The 15637-nt window shown below is 41.3% G+C and overlaps 1 protein-coding gene across 4 annotated transcripts in view; it reads right to left on the bottom strand.

Annotated features, from left to right (window-relative positions):
- The window catches only part of TMEM45A (transmembrane protein 45A), a 93758-nt gene that overhangs the window by 52884 nt on the left and 25237 nt on the right, over positions 1 to 15637 (bottom strand). The window contains exons 1-3 of one of the 4 annotated variants that reach the window (XM_053670236.1): positions 7989 to 8042; positions 7657 to 7775; positions 6357 to 6449 (exon numbers count right to left, since the gene is read on the bottom strand). The exons of 1 other annotated variant lie outside the window; for it this stretch is intronic. The gene's annotated coding sequence lies outside the window, so the exon portion shown is untranslated. Of the gene's footprint in view, positions 1 to 6356; positions 6484 to 7656; positions 7776 to 7988; positions 8043 to 15637 lie in introns of those variants that run through there. 2 more of the 4 variants (XM_053670238.1, XM_053670237.1) reach the window with 2 other exon arrangements.

Below are 15637 nucleotides of genomic sequence, written 5' to 3'. Positions count from 1 at the left end.
GGGATAATAAAGGAATACTATGATCACCTCCATACCCACAGATTTGATAATCTAGATGAAATGGACCAAGTCTTTGACAGACACAATCTATAAAATTCACACACAATCTGAATAGGCCTATATGGGTTAGAGAAATTGACTAAGTAATTAATAATGTTCCAAAACAGAAAGCACCAGGCTCAGGTGGGTTCACTGGTGAATTCTACCAAATACTTAGTAAATATATTTTATCAATTCTATACAATCTCTTCCAGAAGACAGAAGCAAAAGGAATACTTTCTAATTTATTCTAGGAAGCTAGCAATACCCTAAAATCAAAATCAGACAAAGACATTTCAGGAAAACAAAACTACAGACCAACACATCTTATGAACATAGACACAAAACTTCTCAGCAAATTCTTAATAAATAAACTACAATAAGGTGTAAGAATAATTATACACCTCAACAAAGTGAGATTTATCCCAAGTGTGCAAAGCTGGTTCACTTTAAATAGAAAGATATAGGAAAACCAATTAATGTAATCCATTACAACAATAGACTAAAGGAGAAAAATCACAAAATCATACCAATAAAAGCAGAAAAAGCACTTGATGAAATCATTACACATTCATGATTGAATAAACAAAACACTCAGCAAACTAAGATGGGGGAACTTCCTCAACTTGACAAAGAATATCTACAAAAAATCTAAAGTTAACATCATACTTGATGGTGAGAATTTGGAAGCTTTTCTCCCAAGATCAGGAAAAGGTAGAGATACTTCCTCTCACCACTGCTTTTCAACACTGGACTTGAAGTCTTCGCAATACAAAAAAGTAAGACAAGAATGGGAAATAAAAGGTAAACATTGGGAAAACTATCTTAGTTTATAGATGACATAGTCACCTATTAGAAAATCTGGAAAAAAATCAACAAAAAAAACGTCTGGAACATTATAATAAGCAATTATAGTAAGATTTCATTATACATGGCTAATATGCAAAAGCCCATCATTTTCCCATATGCCAACAATGAACAAGTGCAATTTGAAATTTAAAACATGACACCAGTTACATAAGCACCAAAAAATAATGAAGTACTTAGATAAAATTTAATAAATTATGTACAAGATCTATATGAGGAAAACTACAAACCACTGATGAAAGAAATCAAAGAACTAAATAAATGCAGAGATATAACATGATGGTGGATAAAAAGACTCAATATTGTCAAAATCCTTTTTCTTCCCAACTTACTCAAAATCTAAGTGAGTAATTTTTGTAGACATCAACAAATTAATTCTAAAGTAGATTGCCCTGGCTGGGTGGCTCAGTTGGTTGAAGGATTGTCCCACACCCCAAAAGGTTGTGGGTTCAATCCCCTGCCTGGGAACATACCTAGGCTGTGGGTTCAATCTCTGGTCGGGGTGTGTACAGGAGGCAACTGAATAATATTTCTCTCACATTGATGTTTCTCTCTCTCTCTCCCCCCTTCTCTCATTATAAACATATCCTCAAGTGAGGAATAATATCATAAATATAATATATAGTATATAATATATAAATTATATATAAAGGTAAAGGAAAAGATCCAGAATAGCCAACACAATATTGAAGAAAAAAATCAGAGGACTGACAACTTCAAGAATTACTCTAAAGCCACAGTAGTCAGAACAGTGTGGTGTTGGTGAAAGGACAGTCGCTGAACAGCAGAACAGAACAGAGGGGCCAGAAACACACCCATATAAATACACTCAACTGATCTTCAACAAAGGAGCAAAAGCAACCCAATGCAGCAAAGACAGTCTTTTCAACAACTGGACATCTATATGCAAAAAATAAATACATCTAAACACAAACTTGCCCTGACTGGTGTGGCTCAGTGGACTGAGCACAGGTCTGTAAACCAAAGGGTCGCCAGTTTAATTCCCAGTCAGGACACATGCCTGGGTTGTTGCCAGGTCCCTGGTTGGAGGCATGTGAGAAGCAACCAATGGATGTTTTTATCCCTCTTCTTTTCCCTTCCCTTCCTCTCTCTCTAGAAATAAACAAAACCTTTATTTTAAAAATAAACAGACTTTACACCCTTTACAAGAGTTAACTGAACATGTGCCATAGACCTAAATATACAATGCAAAACTACAAAACACCTAGAAGACAACACAGAAAAAATCTAGGTAACGGCTGCTATGGCAATGACTTATTGAACACAACACCAAAGGCATAATCCATGGAAGAAATCATTGATAACTTGGATTTATTACAATTGAAAACTTTTGCTCTAAAAAGACACTGTCAAGAGAAACAGAAGACAATGGAGAAAATATCTGTGAGAGATATGCCTGATAAAGCACAGTTACCCAAAATATACAAAGAACTTCTAAAACTCAACAGTAAGAAAACAGAAAGAAATTGAAGTCACGAACACATGGAAAGATAATTCATGCTTATGAATTGAAAGAATTAATATTGTCAATATTTGCATACCACTTAAAGCAATCTACAGACTCAATGCTATCCTTATTGAGCTTCTAACGGCAATTTTTACAGAAATAGAACAAAACCTTAAAATTTGTATGAGACCACAAAAGGCCATGAATACCCAAAGAAGTCTTCAGAAAAAAGAGCAAAACTGGAGGCACCATACTCTCTAATTTCAAACTGTATTACAGATCTGTAAGGATCAAAACAGTAGGATGCTGGTATAAAAATACCCATATAGATCAATGAAGCAAAATAGAGAGCCAAGAAATAAACCCAGACCTATATGGTCAATTAATACACAGTCTGGCAGAAGTAAGTCTTGAGTGTGGTTGGTAGGATACATGAATGTCTCGCACAAGATGGGCAGCAATACGAACATTTCACCTAAAATGTCATATGGTGTGCTCAAGTGTGATATTATTAGGTTACAGAATTACATGCTTATGATTTTGTAATAAAAAGGGGGCACTATTTGTGCCGGGCCCTGTAGATGGCCAAGGAATGGGGTTAAAGACGGTCTGTTCAATAAATGCAATAAATGGTATTATAAAATTGGACAGATACATGCAAGAGAATGTAAGTGAACCAGTACCTTACACCACACACAAAAATAATTGCAATTAAAGATGTGAACATAAAACCTGAAACTACGTAACTCCTACAAGAAGGGTAGGTGGTAAGCTCTTTAATATCTTGGCTATGGTTGTTTTCAATTTGACACCAAATGCACAGGCAACAAAATCAAAAATAAACAAGTGGGGCTACATCAAACTAAAAAGCCTCTGCACAGCCCAGAAAACCATCAACTAGCATCTTAACACTGCCCAAAAGGAAAACCCCAAAATCATATTCCGTGCTCCCAAACAAGTCTTGTTTTCATGAGCCCAGAACAGTGAGGCCCCAGTGAATCAACAGGAAGGCGGTGAGCAGGCAGCAGGCACTTCTTGGTAATAACAGAGGCACTGTCTGGAAACCGTGTCCAGTACACACTGCAGGGGAGCTCTCTTGATACCTCAGTGGAAGCCAGCTATATCCAAGCCAGCGGGGACATCATCTGGCTCTAACCCAGAAAAACGCCTCCCTGAAATACCTGGCAAATTCCACAGTCGCATGAGATGTAGGTCATCCTCTGCAGGACTACAAAGATCCTCACAGCCCTAAAGGATGTGACAGCTACAGCTTTCTGAGGTGCCGATTTTTTTTTCATTTCACCACCATGTTGTTCATTCTGCTGCTCTCTTCTGAAATCCCTCCAATTTACACCAATTTCAAGAGCTCTATTTGGCCTCCTCTGTGACAAGACATGTGCTCAAACAGTTACTCCTGGGGCTTCGCCAACAGGAGACAAGAACAAGCTTCAACTTTCCCCCAAACATTATACCCCAAGTGCATCCTCCTGGCACGGAAGGGCCTGTGTCTCCCATGCTAAGACAATGTACACAGCTGTGCTGGGGAGCACCCCTTCCCAGAACCATACAGGAGGCCACATCTGCATCACCAGATGGGAAGGGAAGTTATAAGGGGCTTTGTACCCCAATGGAGGCTTGAGATGAACCCATCTAGGGGACTGTCCTATCCTGTTTGCATGCCAGCTCATTTTGAAAGAATTTAAAGTTGCTTACAAAAATTAATAAAGTTGGCAACAACATAAAAATGAACGACAAAAATGGGAATTTGAGGGGCTAAGGATCTTCTGAACTGGGAGTGGAGAAAGATGACAGCAGTTTCATGGTCTCTAACTTCACCTTTCCCACCTTATTCTTTCCCTTCTTTACTAGTTCTCCATGAGTCAGTTCTCTCCTCAAAGTAACCAAAGATTCCCGCATTGCTAAATTTAATGGCCAGTTCCATCCTTATCTTACTGGAGCCACTAGCAGAATTTCACAGACCTGACCACTGCCTCCTCCCTGGAAAATATTCCCCCTTTGTTTTTCTTTTTCACCAGTCCCTCCTTCTTTTTGATTACTTCAACCTCTCAGTTTCTTAAAATTGGAATGTCCTAGAGCTCAGTTCTTGGAACTCTTCTGTCTACCCTCAGCACTGAGAGATATCATCTTGTTTCATGGTGTTAAATACTATGCTACGTGGCCTAAATTAATCTATAGCCCAGACTTCTTCCTTGAACTCTAGACTCCTATATCCAACTGGCTACTTGGCTTCTCCACTTGGATGTCTAATGCACATCACAAACTCAAAACTGTCTAAAATGGAACTCCTGGTATCCTAGACCAGATCTGCTCTACCTGCAGTTTTCCCCATGTGAAGACAACATCTTCCCTGTTATTCACATAAAAAAATTGAGAGTCACCCTTTAGAGCTCTCTCTGACTCACTTCCCTCATCCAATCCATCAGAAAGTCCTATTGGCTCTACCTCCAAAATATGCCCAGGGTCTGACTCCTTCTCACCGACTTCTCTCCCTCACCCGCACCACTTTGGTACAAGCCAAGATATTAACGGTGGTCTCCTAACTGGACTCCTGCTTCTGCCTTTTCCCCTTTCAGACTATTCTCAATACAGGAACTCATGTTATCCCTCTGAAATGTAAGTCAGACCCTAGTCCTCAGAAGGGCCCTACCTGATGTGGCCCCCAGCACATGTCCAGCATTTCTTCCTCATTCTCTCCACTCAAACACTCACCACCAGCCAGGCCAACCACCCTGTTTTTCCTTGAACATGCCAGGCTCCCCTCCACTTTTGGGCTTTTGTACTAGCTTCAAATTCACTTCCCTTTACCTCCTCTAAGCCTTTGGTTAAATATTTTTTCAACAAGGCCTTCTCTGATCACCCGATTTAAAACCACACACTGCCCCAACACCCCTTACCCCTTTCCTGCTTTATTTTCCCCACAATACATCCCTTCTAATACACTGCATAACTTACTTAGCATGTTTATTGCATCTCCCCACATTAGAATGAAAGTTCCATGAGTGCGCTTTTTTTTCCTTTTTTTTTTTTTACTGCTTAATCTCTGGCTTTTTAAAACTGTGCCTGGAATACAGTAAATAGTTTAGTATGTAAGTGTTAGGTGGAAGGATGCATGGATGGATAGATGGATAGAGAGAGTGAACATCAGAATATATGCTTCAACTGCCAGATTCCTGAAGGTCCCAGAGAAGGAAAATAACACAAACCCAGTGAAGTAGAATTCATCATTTAAGACACATAACTTCCCACTTTTCTCTGCCTATTTAACTGCCATGCTAGGTCCTAAAATGAAATGCACACAGAATCAATAAGATTAGGCAAGTCTTAGCTGTGCCTCAATCAAATAAGCAAGATGGGGAAACACTCACGATTACAGGAGTCAAGAATGGCAGGACATGACTCCCATGGTAGGGAAGGGGTCTAGAGGAAGAGTCGACTAACTAACAGTAACCAACTTTTCCCAAGTCTCTCAACTGACAGACACTGCACTAGGCTCTTTGCTAACTGTCTCTCACTAAATCTTTCCCACCCTGGGAAGCAGATATTATTACCCCCATTTCACAAACTTAAAAAAGAAGTTAGATAAAACTGAAGTTCAGAGAGATTAAGTTTTTGCACAACAAATACACAAAGTCAGGATTCAAACTAGGTCTATATGAATGAAAAAATTCTTGCTCTTTCCACACCAAATGATGAACTAACCTGTGTTTCAGAACATTTCTCCCTGCCTAGTCATTCATCATTCTTGGTCTCAGTAGATCAAGAACCTAGAACTGGGGCAGAAAAGACAAGAAAAAAAAAAAGAAACTAAAACTGAGCTTTTGTTTCTTAGTTAATAATAAAAATTATCCAACGGTATAAAAAAAAAGGCTGAAACCTGACACCTTTCAGTTAGTGTTACTTTCATACACACACCCACATGCTCACCAAAAACAAACAGCAGGGAAACCAATATTAAACTTACCACAATTTTACCTTCACATAAATCTCTCACAGGTCATGAGTATCAAAGACGTGCTGCTCAGTAGCTGACAATCCTGGCAGATGTGGCTTAATCCTCAAGAAAGACAAGCATATTGCACCAGCATCAGCCTTGCAACAGCCCCAGAGAAATCTCTTTTCTTCCTCCCACTCACAGGTTTCTTCCTGCCAGTGGCCTCCAACTCCACCCAATTTACAGAAACCTGGCCCATTAACACCCTGCAATTAATGTTATGAGACACACAAGTCTGATTGTCAACTTTGGACGCTCAGAAGATACTGTCCTCTGCAATCAGGGAGGGACTACTGAGTCACAGTCAACAGGTTTTTTTAACATCTACAAAGTAGTCACACTCATTTATTCCCTCTTTCACCAAATCTACTTCCTGATTAGTAACTTGTAGAAATTCTTCAACCAATTAACTTAGGTATGCAGTGTGTAAGGGCAGTAAAATTAGAAGGCTCCCACAGGGAATGGGCCCACCAATGACTTTGCTTCTGTCATGGCAGCCAACCTACCAACCAACCAGATCACACCCACTCCCACCCAAGGAAAGTGGATAAATACTCCAATATGCACCCCTCAGCTAAGCTGCATCCATAAAGACCAAGAAAACTCAGAGAGAAATATTCTCAATTTTCTAAATCATTACTGCTGCTTTCAGCATTTGGACCCACAAGCCAATAAGAATATTTCATATTTCCTGCTCAAAAAATAAGAGCTACTGGAGTACATGGGGTGTGCAGCTATGAAATGGTAGGTGGTGTTATCTAGGTGCCATAAAATAAAGTAAACCAAAAAGGCTTAAAAAATGTTTATTTCAAAGGAAAGGTATCACATGTTGACAAGACCCAAATTACCATTTTAATTTATAGGCTCTAAATCGGTATGAATATCGTTCTAGGAGAAGAAAAGAGACTTCTGAAAACCTCCTATTAAAAGAGTTGAGCCCTGGCTGATGTAGCTCAGAGGATTGAGTGCAGGCCTACAAACCAAAGGGTTGCTGGTTTGATTCCCAGTCAGGGCACATACCTGGGTTGCAGGCCAGGTCCCCAGTAGGGGGTGTGCGAGAGGCAACCTAACATTGATGTTTCTCTTTCTCTCTTTCTCCTTCCCTTCCCCTCTCTCTAAAAATAAGTGAATAAAATTTTAAAAGAAAAAAAAACCTTTTAAAAAAATAAAATAAAAAAAGAGTTGAGCCCTGGCTGCTATGGCTCACTTGTTTGGGCATCATCCTAGGAACCGAAAGGTTGCTGGTTCTATTCCTGGTCAAAAGACATACCTGGGACTTCCAGTCAAGATGGCAGCATAGGCAGACATGGTTCACCTCTTCATACAACCACATCAAAACCACATTTATCCAGATAGGTAGGAGGGGCACAGATGCAGAACAGGCTGGTCCTTCACACACATGTGGTGGATAAAAATTCAAGAGGGATATCTCAGGAGCAAGGAGTCCAAGCCTCATTCCAAGTCCCCCAGCCCAGGGGTCCAGTGCCAGGAAGATAAGTCCCCACAACTTGTGGCTTTCGAAAACAAACAGGGTATGAGTCAGCAGAAGAAACTGCTGGAACCCCAATCAGTTCCTCTTAAAGAACCCACACTCAGACTCACCTACTCATATGCACTCCCTCTGAGCTCCAGCACTGGGGTAACAGCTTGAAAGGCAGCAGTCACATACAGGGAGAAACTAAAATGTCTGGCATCAAGGTGAGCAGAGGCCTTTGTCCCTTTTCTAAACCATCCCACCACAGAACTGGCAAGCTGGTGTCATATCTGAGACTTCATCAACCTGGCTAACATTCTTTGACACACCTAGGAGATCCCCAGAGACTGTGCCCCACCCAACTTACTGGCCCACCCAAGCTGCTTGTCTATACAAATGGCTGGTCTTGGCTTATACATTAAAACTTCTTAAATCCTCTCAAGCAAGCAACAGCTGGCCTCCGTGAGGCCCTTGCCCAGTACTAGCATCAGCCAGCCTAGATTCACGGCTTGGCTTTGCCTTGGAATCTTCAAGCTCAACACAAGTAGCAGCCATCTTATATTGCTCTATAGCTCAGGCAGGGTGGACCCAGGAAAAACACAGGTGGGAGCTGACCTTGGCCTTCACCACCCACGAAACCCCAGGGTCGACACACCCAGTGGAGAGCTACAGACTGCATTGGAGAACCACCATCCTGCCCCTGCACAGCTGATCCTTCATGTACAGAGGAGGTGGGAGTAAGTAGTCACAGATAATCCTTACAATTGACTGGCCTGGGTAAATCCCTTCCGTTGATCTGCCAACAACAACAAGGTTCAACTACAAGAGGAGGGTGTACTCAGCCCACATGAAGGGTGCCTCAAGTACCCATCTTGGTTGATGGGGGAGGCTGTGCCACTGGACCCTACAGGACACCTATTACATTAGGCCACATTACCAAGACACAAAATCAAACCAGCTCTACATAATACATAGAAACAAACACAGGGAGGCTGTCAAAATGAGGAGACAAAGAAACATGGCCCAAATGAAAGAACAGTCAAAAGCCCAGAAAAAGAGCTAAATGAAATGGAGATAAGCAATCTGTCAGATGCAAGGTCAAATCACTGATTATAATGATGCTCAGGGAACTTAGTGAGGACCTCAGCAGCATAAAAAAAGATCTAGTCAGAAATGAAGGACTCACTAATTAAAATAAAGAACAATTTGTAGATAAACAACAGAAGAGAGGAGGAAACCAATGATCAAATCAATGATTTGGACCATAAGGAAACAAAGAACAACCAATCAGAACAACAAGAAAAAAATCAGGATGCAATAAGCAGCCTCTGGGACAATTTCAAGAGATCCAACATTCACATCATAGGGGTGCCAGAAGGAGAAGAGAAAGAGTAAGAAATTAGAAATCTATCTGAAAAAATAATAAAAGAAAACTTCCCTAATTTGGTGAAGAAAATAGACATGCAAGTCCAGGAAGCACAGAGAGCCCCAAACAAGATGGATGCAAACAGGCCCACTCCAAGACACATCATAATTAAAATGCCAAAGGTTAAAGATAGAGAGAGAATCTTAAAAGCAGCAACAGAAAAGAAGTTAGTTCCCATAAGATTTTCAGCAAATTTCTCAAAAGAAATTTTGCAGTAACTTCTGGCCAAGAATGAAGCTCAGGTAGATACACTTTGTCTCCCCACACAACCAAAAGAAGGACAACAACAAATTTAAAAACAAAAATAGCCAGAACTGCCATAAAGTCAAACTATATGGAAGTCTGACAACCAAGGAGTTAAAGATGAAATAATCACCCAGACTGGTAGGAGGAGTGGAGATGGTTAGCCAGGGCAGAGAGGACTGGCGGCAAAGTGTGGCTGCAGGACTGGGTGTGCAAGGTGGTAGCTGGCAGACCAGGTGGTCCTACATTTGCATGCAGATAAACCAGGAGGAACAACTGGGGAGTGAGACAGACTATGCAACCCAGGGTTCCAGCAAGGGGAAATAAACTCAAAACTTCTGACTATAAAAATCTGTGGGGGTAGTGGTTGTGGGAGAAACTTCCAGCCCCACAGGAGAGTTTGTTGGAGAGACCCACAGGGTCCTAGAATGTACAAATCTACCAACCTGGGAATCACTACCAGCAGGGCCCAAATTGCTTATGGGTAGCAGAGGAAGTGACTGAAAGCCAGCCAAAAGATGAGCAAGTGGCATTATTTCCTCTCAGACCCCACCCCACCTACAGAGCAAAGTGGGTTGCCCCACCCTGGTAAATACTTCAGGCTCTGCCACTTACTATATAACAAGTGCACCAAGACAAAAAAAAGATATGTCCCTAGTGAAAGAACAGATTAAAGCTCCAAAAATAGAACTAAGCAATAAAGAGATAACCAACATATCAGATGAAGAGTTCAAAACACTGGTAATTATGATGCTCATAGAAATGGTTGAGTACGGTCCTAAAATAGAGAAAGAGGTGAAGGCTATCAAAGTGAAATAAAGAAAAATGTTCAGGGAACCAACAGTGATGGGAATGAAACCTGGACTCACATCAACAGTTTGGACCAGAAGGAAGAAGTAAACATTCAATCAGAAAAGAATGAAGAAATAAGAGTTTAAAAAAATGAGGAGATGTTTAGGAACTTTAAGCACTCCAACATTCAAATCATAGGGGTGCCAGAAGAACAAGAGGAAGAGCAAGAAATTGAAAACTTATTGAAAAAATAATGGAGAACTTTCCCAATTTGAAAAAGGAAATAAACTTCCAGGAAGTCCAGGAAGCTCAGAGAGTCCCAAAGAAGTTGGACCCAAGGAAGCACACACCAAGGCACATCATAATTACATTACCAAGACTAAAGAAAAGGAGAAAATTTTAAAAGCAGCAAGAGGAAAGGAGACAGTTACCCACAAAGGAGCTCCCATAAGACTGTCAGCTGATTTCTCCAAAGAAACCATGCAGGTAAAAAGGGACTGGAAAAAGTATCTGAAGTCATGAAAGGCAAGGACCTATATGCAAAATTACTCTACCTAGCAAAGCTATCATTTAGAATAGAAGGGTAGATAAAGTGCTCCCCAGATAAGGTCAACTTAAATGAGTTAATCATTACCAAGCTCTTATTATATGAAATGTTAAAGGGATTTATCTAAGAAAAAGATGATGATCAAAAATATGAACAGGAAGATGACAACAAACTCACACTACCAACAACTGAACCTAAAAAAAGAACAAGAACAAATACAAACAAAGCAAAGAACTAGAACAGGAACAGAATCACAGAAATGGAGATCACATGGAGAGTTATCAGAGGGGAAAGGGGGAGGGAAGAATGGGAGAAAAGGTACAGGAAATAAGAAAATAAATGGTAGGTACAAAATAGACAGGGGAAGGTTAAGAATAGTATGGGAAATGGAGATGCCAAAGAACTTATGTGTATGACACATGGACATAAACTAAGGGGGTGGAAATGCTGATGGGAGGGTGGGTGGAGGGTGAAGGGAAATAAATGGGAGGGGAAAAATGGGACAACTGTAATAGCATAATCTATAAAATATTTTTTTAAAAAGAAACTCTGCATGCTAGAAGGGATTGCCAAGAAATATCCAAAGTCATGAAAAGCAAGGACCTATATACAAGATTTCTCTACCCAGCAAAGATATTGTTTAGAATCAAAAGGCAGATAAAGAGCTTCCCAGACCAGAAAAAACTAAAGGAGTTCATCATCACCAAATCAGTCTTATATGAAATATTAAAGGAACTTATTTAAGAAAAAGAAGATCAAAACCATGAACAATAAAATGGCAAAAAGTATGAATCTATCAACAATTGAATCTACAATAACAAACTAAGCAAATAGGATAATAGAGACAGAATTAGGGATGCAGAGATCATTTTGATGGTTGCCAGGTGGAAGGGTGTGTGGGGGAAATGGGTGAAGAGGTGAGGAGATTAAGAAGTCCAAATAGGTAGTTACAGAGTAGCCAGGGGATGTAAAGAACAGTATAGGAAATGGAGTAGCCAAGGAACTTATACCTACGACCCACGGACATGAACAATGGTGTGGGGATTGACTGAGGGGGTGAAGAGTGCTGGGTGGAGGAGGGCAAAGGGGTAAAAATCAGGACAACTGTAACAGTCTAATCAAGGAAATATAATTTTAAAAAAAAGACATACCTGTGTTGCAGGTTCAGTCCCAGGGGACAGATGCAGAAAGCAGTGAGCTGATGGTTCTCTGTCACATCAGTATTTCTTACCCTCTCTTTCTCCCTCCCTTCCCCCCCAAATAGAAAAATAAACATAAAACATTTTGAAGGGTTGAAACATTTTTTGAAAAGACTTGAAACATCAAATCAATGAAGACAAAAGAATGGGCACCAGTTTCATTAGATGCTCATCTGGATACACAAACTTAGAGGAAAGTGGTGGAACAGAACCTTAATCTTATTTTCTCACTCTTGTTAAAACTTGAGTGACCCAGAAAGCGTAGAGGCAGAACTGGCTAGTTGCATGATTGTAGAGCCCGGAACAACATAAAAATATGGGGTCCCTTGTTCACGAATTATTGAGAATTTCACAACAGTGACGTCAGAGCATTAAACTGATCATGAGGCCCTTCTAAATACGGGCTTGGTACAACTGTGCAGGTTGCACACCCGTGAGCTGGCGCTACAGACAGGGAATTTGTCCCCTGCGTATTTGAAAGAGACCTGGAGGGACACTATGGTGAAATTACATCCCTCGTCCACCCTGGGCAAAGTGTCCTGAAAAGCTCAATGACCCTATCTATGAAGGGTCACTGCGTGCTGGTACCACTTGTGGAGGAGGTAAGTAATTTCTCTCATCAGATACAATCATGAACTGAATTCCCACAAACATGCCTGTTCCCCCAGGAGATCCAAGAGTGTTCTGCCCCTATAATTAAAGATTGGGCAAAAATTAACATAACCAACTGAATTAATCTGGAAAGATCAATTTTGCAGGAATAGGCCCAGTAAGATATATGAATGTTTGGTGGCAAAAATTTTTCTGTGTTTTTGGTTAGAGAAGAGATTTCTCTACCCTATTACATTGGAAGAGACTTCTTTGGTCATCAGCTTAATAATAGTTGTATTATTTAAGAATTAGTTACAAAAATATAAGGCCCACTCCCTATGGCCAAGGGGAATAAGTTACTCTTCAACTAAATTTCCAACAAAAATGTTTAAGAAGAATGGCTCGGTCACTTTTTTCCCTTTCATCTTCTTTTTTTAAAAAAAATTGATTTTAGAGAGGAAAAGAAAAGCAGAGAGAGAGAGAAACATTGATTTGTTATTCTAGTTATTTATGTTTTCACTGGCTGCTTCTCTTACGTGCCCTGACCAGAGATCAAACCTACAACCTTGGTGTATCAGGACAATGCTCCAAACCACTGAGTAACCTGCCCAGGGCCTCCCCTTCTTCTTCTTAATTGGCCTTTCCCCTTTTTCCTATTCAGGGTCTCAGTGTAATTGATTCACTGAGGGTCTCAGCAGGTTCTACCCTTTCCACCCACCACTACACCCAATCAAAATCCACTTATCTGCCCTGGCTGGTGTAGCTCAGTGGATTGAGCACAGGCTTCGAACCAAAGGTCACCAGTTCAATTCCCAGTCAGAGCACATGCCTGGGTTGCAGAACAGGTCCCCAGTAGGGGGCGTGTGAGAGGCAACCACACATTGATGTTTCTCTCCCTCTCTTTCTCCCTCCCTTCCTCTCTAAATAAATAAATAAATAAATAAAATCTTTTAAAAAATCCAGTTAATTTATGAACTAAACAGTTCCTCTTACAAATTAATTTTAGGAATGTGGTTAATGATAACCAGTGGAGAATCTCATTTAAATCATGAAGTCTTTCCTCAGAGAGTGCCACATAAACAACTGCCTTCTCCAATTACTAGTAAAATGGCTTTTTCCATAAGAATAAAATGTCCAGGCCCTGACTAGCAAGGCTCAGTGGGTTGGGCATTATACCTCAAACAAACAGGTCACCAGTTCAAATCCCAATCAGGGCACATGCCTGGGCTGCAGGTCAAGTGCCCAGTGGGAAGCGAGAGAGAGGAAACCTGTGGGTGTTTCACACACTCTGATGCTTCTCTTCCTCCCTTTCTCCCTCCCTTCCCATCTCTCTAAAAATATATAAATAAAATGTTTTTTTTTAAACGAATGAAATGCTCAGCTAATGCAAGCTAACTTGCTCACTGTTCCTCCTGCTGGACTTAAACCACAGAAAAAAAAATACTCATTCACTTTTACTGCTTTTTTTGTTCAATGTGGACTCAGAAGTGCCCTTAATGAATTATTTCTCAAAATCATACCCACGGGAACAAACAAAGAGATGAACTCTGGTTTGGGGATAGTAAAGGAGAGGGTATTTCTAAAAATCATTTGCTAACTGTTAAAAAAAACAAGACAACAGTCCCGAAATGGAGCTGCTCACCCTGAGCTCCATGCTAGCACATCAGACCTTAACTGCAGTTTTGTCTCCTCTGGAAATAGAATCTTAAACCTGTCAATCACGGATTGCCTGATCAGTACTAGGTAGGTTAATCTGCCTGATAGATCCCTTCCCTCCCATAAAGGAAAGTATTTTGTAATAACCAACTCCCTTTTTTGTCTGGTATAATAATTTCCTTTTCCTACATCCTGCCTAGGAAAGTTTTTCATTTTGTAAAGTTCCTCAGCCCTGCCTGGCATAGCTCAGTGGATTGAGTTCCAGCCTGCAAACCAAAGGGTGACCAGTTCGATTCCCACTCAGGGCACATGCCTGCATTGCAGGCCAGGTCTCCAGTAGGGGGCATGTGAGAGACAACCATACACTGACGTCTCTTTCCCTCTCTTTCTTCCTCCCTTCCCCTATCTCTAAAAATAAACAAATAAAATATTTTTTAAAAAGTTAAAAAAGCTCCTCAAGACTTCCGCCAAGATGGAGGTATAGGTGGATGTGCCGTGCCTTCTCACACAACCAAGTTTAGGGACAACTGAATATTAGCATCCGAAAACACAACCAGAACACGGAAAATTGAACTTTTCGGAAGTCCGTTAACAACAAATTCTTCAGCCCGACCGGTAAGGGGCGAAACCTGCGTCTCGTGAGGGGTTGCACAGGAGGACTGAGTCGGACCCGGGCGCGGAATCCAGACGCGCGAATCCAGACGCACGGGTTCCAAACGCAGGATTGGACCTAGTGAGCGACCGAGCAACCCACCGGGTGAGCGACTGCAGAGGAGACAGTGGGGAGGCAGTGCTGCGTGTTGACTGCGGTTGCCTATTTGCGGGCGAGCGGACAGGCGAGGGAGTGGGTGGTTGGACCGGGGCCCAGCGTCCCCAGGCAAGCGGGCGGTAGAGGGCGCCGCCATTTCCCCCGCTCTGACCACGCCCCCGCATACAGCGTCACAACCCAGCGACCTGGGAGTCCAAGGCTCCGCTTCTCACATTTAAAGGGCCAGAACAGACCAAAAATGTCGCAGGAAGACCTCAAAGCCCCAGAGATAAATCTAAGCGACGAAGAAATAGCAAAACTCTCAGACGCACAGTTTAAAACACTGGTCATCAGGATCCTCACAGATCTGGTTGATTATAGCCACAAATTAGAGAAACATATGAAGGCTAAACTAATGGAAATGAATGGAATTCCACAGGAAACCCATAGCGTTGAAAAGGAAACTGGGACTCAAATCAATGGAGTGGACCTGAAGAAAGCAAATAATGGCCAAACAGAAAAGAGTCAAGGAGCAAGAATTCAAAGAAATGAGGAGAGACTTAGGAACCTCCAGG

The sequence above is a fragment of the Artibeus jamaicensis genome, unplaced genomic scaffold, assembly GCF_021234435.1.
Source record: "Artibeus jamaicensis isolate MK-2021 breed Jamaican fruit bat unplaced genomic scaffold, CSHL_Jam_final contig_558, whole genome shotgun sequence".
Lineage (NCBI taxonomy): Eukaryota > Metazoa > Chordata > Mammalia > Chiroptera > Phyllostomidae > Artibeus > Artibeus jamaicensis.
Note: the sequence above shows the minus strand (reverse complement) of the source record. Positions and strands in the feature narration are given on the sequence as shown.